The following is a 7,970-nucleotide window of genomic DNA, read 5'->3' on the forward strand; positions in this document are numbered from 1 at the left end:
CAGGTAAGTATGACACAGGTAAGTATATAACACAGGTAAGAATATAACACAGGTAAGAATATAACACAGGTAAGAATATAACACAGGTAAGAATGACACACACTCCCAGACACACACACAACTTAAAGAGCCTAAAAACGAAAATATTAAACCCCACTTAAACACCTGGGTTACACCCTCCCCCCCCTTAAATGTGAATGCCCTCATTCACCTAGCTACTCGGGGCAGGTTGGGAAAACAAATGTTTCAACAGGGCATGAGCTACATCCGGTCCACTGCCGTTTGCTTGAATGGTAACACCCACCCCCCGATGTATGATGGTAATAGGCTGATCCCTGGATCTGCCTGGCTCGTCATAGGTAAGTTTAACCACTGGTTTAATGGTCCTTTTCCCTGGCGTTGCTGCCTGAACGGGTGCACCTGTCTGTTCGGGTGTCGATGCATGTGTGATGGTCGGTGCGATTTCCTCTACATCCCTAACCTCTTCGTTCCTAACTATTTCCTCCCTACCTACTTCCTCCTCTGGCATCACCCTTACTTCTACCCCAGGAGCTCCTTCTGGATTGATGTCTGAACCCTCTTCTAGTTCACCTGGCTCTCCCTCACTCGGGTCCTCCTCGACTACGAGTGGTGGTTCCCCTGGGGAAGGAATGTTTACAACTGAGTCACGCCTAACCCTGACTTCTGGCCTTTGCCTCCGGTCATAGAAATCTTCGTAAGGCGCCCTGGCTAAATTCTCTTCATCGTCTGAAGAAGAATCAGACAAGCACCCCTCCTGTTCACTGACAGGCGGGGAAACCGGTATAGGCGGGTCCCTCCTTTGCCTGGCCCTAGTTACCACCCTAACTGGGCTCGGCTCCCTTTCGGGCCGGGATAGCCGCACTAACTGCCCTATGGGCAAAAGATGATCCCGATGTATGGTCTTCACCACTCCATGCCCATCCTCCGGCTTTATACGATACACTGGTAAGTTAGGAAGCTTACCTTCCACTACATAAGGCAACGAACTCCATCGGCTCTGTAACTTATGTTTCCCCTTCAGACCTAAGTTCTTGAGAAGGACGCGGTCCCCTGGTTCTAACTTATGGAAACCTACCCTCCTATCATAGGCCTGTTTGTTTCTCTGATGGTTCTTTGTGGCTTCATCAGATGCCAGTTGGAACGCCTGTTTCAAATCCTCTTTGAGCTTGGACACATACTTACCGTGGTGACCACCCTCCTTCCCATCAGGGGAAGTCCCAAAGCAGATGTCAACCGGCAACCTGGCTTCTCTCCCGAACATCAAGTAATATGGGGAATACCCCGTGGCATCACACTTGGTGCTGTTGTAAGCATGAACCAGATAAGTGACGTGCTGACTCCACCTTCTTCTCTTTTCCTGACTCATGGTCCCTAGCATGGACAGAAGGGTCCGGTTGAAACGTTCTGGCTGCGGGTCTCCCTGTGGATGGTAAGGGGTGGTACGCGACTTGCGTATGCCAAGCGTCTTCAACATCTCCTTAATCAACTTACTCTCGAAATCTCTGCCCTGGTCAGAGTGAATCCGTGCTGGTAGCCCGTAATGAATGAAATATTTGTCCACCAGGATCTTTGCCACAGTGAGGGCCTTTTGATCTCTGGCTGGAAAAGCTTGAGCGTACCGCGTGAAGTGATCGGTCACGACTAACACGTTGCAGATACCCTTAGAATCTGGTTCCATGGACAGGAAATCAATGCAGACTAAATCCATAGGACCTCCGCTGACTATCTGCTGTAAAGGCGCGGCTCGCTGGCAGGGGCTCTTTCGAGTGACGCACTCTCCACAATTCTTGATGTGTTGTTCAACGTCCCAGGCCAGGCGCGGCCAATAAAATCTGGTCCTCACTAAGTCAGTCGTCCGCTCTACGCCTAAGTGTCCCAAATCGTCATGCATAGCCTTCAAGACATTGGCCCTGTACTCAGCTGGCAACACAAGCTGGAAAACCTCCCCAGTAGACCTCTTGCTCTGCCTATGGAGTAGCCCGTCTCTAAGTACTAGCCTTCCTAGCTCCTTCTTCATCAACTTCAATGGAGTACTCATGTCTATGCTTTCCGGCCACCTACCCTGCTGCAATGCCTGTATGACCGGTCCAATGACTTCGTCGCTCTGTTGGGCTGTCTTCAACTCCATACGAGATAGCTGACCAGGAGCACTCACGTCTACTCTCGTGGGATAGGCATAGACGGCTGGAATAGATTCAGGGGAAGCACCTAGTTGCTCTATGTATCGGGGCGGGCAAGCCCAAGAGCTCTGTGCACAGATGCACCGGCAGATCGATGTAACCCCCGCTTTGGGAATGGTCTCCCACTCGGCGCCTTCCTCTCTACTCTCCTGTCTAGACAACAAATCAGCGTCTATGTTATTCTTCCCTGGTCGGTAAGAAATGTCAAATTCGTACGCTGACAGGGCGGCCAACCAACGGTGTCCCGTGGCATTGAGCTTGGCAGTAGTAAGAACGTACGTCAACGGGTTGTTATCAGTACGCACCGTGAAACGAGCTCCATACAGGTAATCGTGGAGTTTATCCACTACCGCCCACTTTAAGGCAAGGAACTCTAGCTGGTGTTTGGGGTAATTTTTCTCGGACGCACTCAGTTTCCGGCTCGCAAAAGCTACAGGCCTCAAACCCTCAGCATATTCTTGGTAAAGTACCGCTCCCAACCCGGAAAGGCTAGCGTCTACATGCAGTATGTAGGGCTTGTTCGGATCAGCGAAGGCCAATACCGGAGCATTGGTAAGACGGTGTATGATGCTCTGAAAAGCCTGAGTGCATGCCAAGTCCCATCTATCCCCAAAGGGTTCCGCCTCGTCAAAGTACGGTGGATCGGGTTGTGTTCTCTCCCCTCGCGAACGCGTCTTAGGTTTCCGCCCACGCTGAGTGGGTGGGTATCCTCTGGTCAACTCCGTGAGCGGGCGGACAACGGAAGAATAATTGGCGATAAAGCGTCGGTAATAGCCACAGAAACCTAAGAAAGACCTCAGACCCCTAAGGTCAGTAGGCTGGGGCCAAGCGGTGACGGCCTCGATCTTGGCCGGATCGGTGGCCACGCCCTCTGCCGACACGATGTGCCCAACGTATTTCACTTTGGGCTGGCAGAATTGGCACTTGTCCAAAGAAATCTTGAGCCCTACTTCCTGCAGGCGATCCAAGACTTTCATTAGTCTCTCTTCATGTTCTTCCAAAGTCCGTCCGAAAATGATCAGGTCATCGAGGTAGACTAATACCTGTAAAAGGTTCATGTCCCCCACAGCTTTTTCCATTAAACGCTGAAACGTCGCTGGAGCCCCAGTGACGCCTTGCGGCATCCGCTCGAACTGATAGAACCCCAGGGGACAAATGAACGCGGTTTTCTCTTTGTCCTCCTCTTTCATGGCAATCTGATAATACCCGCTTCTTAAATCCAAAACCGAGAACCATTTACTGCCTGACAGACAATCAAGGGCGTCATCGATACGTGGAGTAGTGTACTGATCGGGTATCGTTCTATTGTTCAAAGTGCGGTAGTCGATGCACATACGCACTTTACCACTCTTTTTCCGAACGATCACTATCGGCGATGCGTACGGGCTCCTAGACTCCTTGATAATTCCAGTGGCTAACAACTCCTGTATGTGTCGCCTCACATCGTCTATATCCGCTGGTGCTAGACGCCTCGATCTCTCTCGGAACGGTCGATCATCAGAAAGTCGGATGCTATGTTCCACTCCCTTAGCAAGCCCAACGTCCCACTCGCTTAAAGAGAAAACATCTGCTCGCTGGGTCAGTTTACGCCGAAGCCTTTCCTTCCATTCCTCTGAGATATTAGAGTCACCAAAGTCAATATCGGACGCCTCGAACCCTGCCCTCGGCTCTGGCTCTGGCTTCGGAACGGATTTCACAATGTCTGTCGGATAGAGATATCCGATAATGGTGCCTTCAGCTATCGCTACCTCCCTCTGGGACTCATTCTGGAGCAATACCGTAAGCTTCTGTGTGTCAATAGCGTAACGAGGAACTACCATGGGTGTTAACAACACTCCACCCGGGAGAGGGTCGTTGGGCGCGACGTCTACCAGAAGGATGTCCTTCTCGCCTGTCCGCTCAAACTCTACGTGGCACAGCACTGGGCAGCTAACTCCCGGTGGCAGTTTCAAACTCCCGGGCCCAGCCCACTGCACATATCCTACCTCCTCATCCTCAGTCTCCTGCGGCCATGCCTTGGGGCTCTCGGGTACCTTGACCTCTCCGACTTCCCCGCTCGGGGCACGGGCTATTTTGACTCCAACTTCCTGTCCATAAATTCTGGCTAAACGCTGAGGCAGGCTTGCCTTGGCATTGGTGCCAATAAGAACAGGCGTTTGCTCTGGCCCCTGTGATGAGGGGCAGATCAAAGCCATCACGGAAACGGAAGTGGGAGCGTCTTTGGTCTTTTGTGGGAATTCCATCTCCACCACCACATAGCCTCGGTATGGGTAACTCGAATCACTAAGACCCCAGATGTCCAGACCAGCCACAGGGTGAATCGGAACATCCGCCAGGTAAGTGTTGTACCATTTTTCAAAGATTATGGTTACTTGTGAACCACTGTCTAACACCGCGTCACAAAGATGTCCATTTATCCTTACAGCCTCGATGCAAGGGGGACCCACTAAGCCTTTGGGGATCCCTCGACTACTAAGAACGTCCACCGCGCTCTTCTTCGAGTGACACGCTACATTTCTAGTGTCAGCAGATGAGTTAGGCCTCTCATAGGGACCTCGCGCCTTTTTAAGAGACCGGATAAGCTTCTGAATGACTTGGGCCTGGTTTTCAGGGTTCTTACACTTACCTGCGTAGTAGGGGTGTCACAATATATCGTCCCACGAAATTTCGCGATAGTAAAACGTCACGATATGTATCGTTGAGATGAAATCTCATATCGTGAAAAAAAAAAAAAAAAAAATTTTTTTTTTTTTTTTCCAAAAGTAGACAAAGAAACGTCTTTGTTTGTTGAAGTTCAATGTGTGGAAAGTAGTTCAGTTGAACAAGTCTCTGAAGAGACACATGAGAAGTTATACAGGAGAGAAACCATTCAATTGAGTTTCTGGCAAAACTGTTTACTTGACAGGAAAAACTGAAGATGCATAAAAAATAGACTAAGAAAAGTCTTGTTGTTTGAGTTTGAAGAAAAACTGAAGATGCATAATGAGAATTTATACTGCTGAGAAACCTTTTAGTTCAAAGTAAATCTAAGTGACGGTGTAACTCATTCTATTTCAAGATAAGCCTTATCTCCAATCTCATGTTTTTTCTAGTTGTTATTGTAATAACAATTTCCCACAACAGCATGTTTTGTATTTGTGCATTTCAAATAAAATACTACTTTTCCAGTCATATATTGTCATTATTCAAGTTTAAAAAAATATTGTTAAAATCGTATCGTATCGTATCGTTATCGTGAACCCAGTATCGTGATACATATCGTATCGTGAACTGAGTGTATCGTGACACCCCTACTGCGTAGTGTCCGTTTTCGCCACAACGATAACAGAAGTATTCATCAGGGTCAGCGGGGCCCCTCCGTGGTGGCGGATGGGAAATGTTGGTACGCGACGCCTCCACTGTCAATGCGGCCACGGGCACCTCTACCGACTGCAGTTGTTTATTTTCTACCTTCTGTTTCAAACGCTTTAACTGTTTTTTTAACGCTACTACTTCGTCATCTTTACTGGCGTCAAGACTAGGGGCAGGGGCAACCTGGGCCGGTTTATCCCGCTCCTCCTTAGGCTCGAGATTTGAGCTCACCATAGCGACGCACAACTCCTTGATTTCTTTCATTTCAGCCTTAAGCAGCCGCAACTCGTCTCGCTTACTTTCAGTGTCTGCTTGCACATGCCTAGTTAAGACGGACGGATTCAATTTGGTACGAGAGGCCTCATACTCTTCCTCTGAGCGCACCTCTTGTAACAACTGCAAGAAAGTGGGTGGAGCGACTCGTCTTTCTCTCAACCGGAGATTCACCAGCATGATGTCTGAGGCGACTGAGCCTCTCAAGAGCTGTTCCAGTCGCGCCTTATCGGCGCTACCTGGCAAAAGTCCCCCTCGCTCCACTACTTTGGAGAGGGCCCGATCCAGGCGCCTTAAGAAGTCTGACAGCTTCTCATTGTCTCGCTGGCGCATCAACCTAAACGCAAAGTACAGGTCCTCACCCGATTCCACTGTCCCGAATACCTGCTCTAATGCCTCTAAACATATAACAGGGCCCACATTAGGGTCACTGGCGCGCGCGGCTTTCACTATGGCCAGGGCAGGCCCCTTCAAACTCTCAACTACTCGACGACGCTTCTCCTTCCAGGAACACTCGCTTTCTTCAACCATAAGTTTGGCTTGCTCCAACCATGGCTCAAAGGATTCTTCCCCCACGGGGACAGGTGAGTTACCGGAGAATTGACGTAAACGTCGATAGTTGTTATGTTCATTGGGCGGCCTAGCCCGATCCAACAGCTCCCCCAACGCACGTAGGACTGGATCTGTGGAAGGAGAAGGAACGTCGGGTACCCCATACATTTCTCTCACGTCATCGATAGACTTACCTTCACCTCTTAGGAGAGACTCTAGTTTCTCCTTAAAACCCAATTCAGGTTCCTCTGCAGAAGGACCTACTATTATAATAGGCCATGATGCAGAACCGTCGGATGGAAACACTTCCGTGGGAACCAATGCCGGATTGGTGGCCTCCTTACACTCACATAAGACAGAGTACTTCCCTGTCTGCTCGTGTGGGACCTTACCTCTAACCCGTACTCGCCCTAAACACTTAATGGCTTCCAAAGTATCTTGTATAGTGTCTATCTCCTTGTCCTCCGGTATCACTACCATTAAGGCGTGAGTCACATCTACCGTTTCCTTGCTGCACCATTCCTGCAACTGGCATATTAATCCTGCCTTACCCTCCATAATGAGAGTGGTTTCCCTATACTATACTATAGTGTGCTTGTTAGGTCTACCAAATTACTAGGTTATTACTATTCAAATCCAAAGTATCTCAGTAGTGCCTCCATTTATGTAGCACTTCTTTAACCCCCTTTGTTTTTACAGGGTAGTGCCACCTGAATTCCCTCTTGTATCGCTACGTTATAAGTATATAATTATAACCCTTGAGGTTTGGTTTAGTTTTGAATGTCAGTAATGTCTAGTTATTGACCCACAATTCACCCTTGCAGTGAACCTTCACCATCAGCTCTGGTAAGTGCCCTTTAAAATTTAGTCCCACTAGTACACTATATTATCTAAATGTTAATCAATTATCTATATAAATAAATGTACAAATATGATAATATATCTGTCTAATATACTAATCCTATGTACTAATCATTTGTTTTTTCCCTTCTCCCTTCTAGTGTATGACCCAGGACCTTAAGGTAAGTACCTCTTAACAGGAAATGATGTCACTCATACAAGGTAAGTTTATAGAAAAATATAGTATTTAGTATCTTAAATGAAATGGCAATACACTGGAGCAGTATTTCAGGAAATCAAAATAATAAACAAACTCTTTTAGTTCTTTCAGAAATTCAAATAATAACACAGTATCTCTGTTGGTGTTTTCAGATACTCTCCATCATTAATGCAACCTGTGGAACACACTCAACACTCTGATAGAAGATAGCAGACTAGCATGCATAAACAATTAAACAAATAAACCAATACAATCCTGTGTGTCTCTAATATCAGCAATGCTACATCGAAGCTACATCGTTAGCATCCACAGTTTCCCAAAACAAATCCCACCCTCGTTGCAGATCTGAGTCGTTGCTCGGGTACGTTGAGGCTTACAAACTTTATAGCCGCTTCGCTCCCGAAGTGAGCTAAAAATAAAGAAAGGTACCTGTAGTCCTTGTTGTGAAACGAACGAACACCTGGCAATGGTGGGCGAGTGACTGGCAGGCAGGCCGTAGATTGAGCAGAGCGGTCCTCCCTCCTGGTCGGCTA

Source organism: Poromitra crassiceps (assembly GCF_964638095.1).
Source record: "Poromitra crassiceps genome assembly, chromosome: 2".
NCBI classification, from domain to species: domain Eukaryota; kingdom Metazoa; phylum Chordata; class Actinopteri; order Beryciformes; family Melamphaidae; genus Poromitra; species Poromitra crassiceps.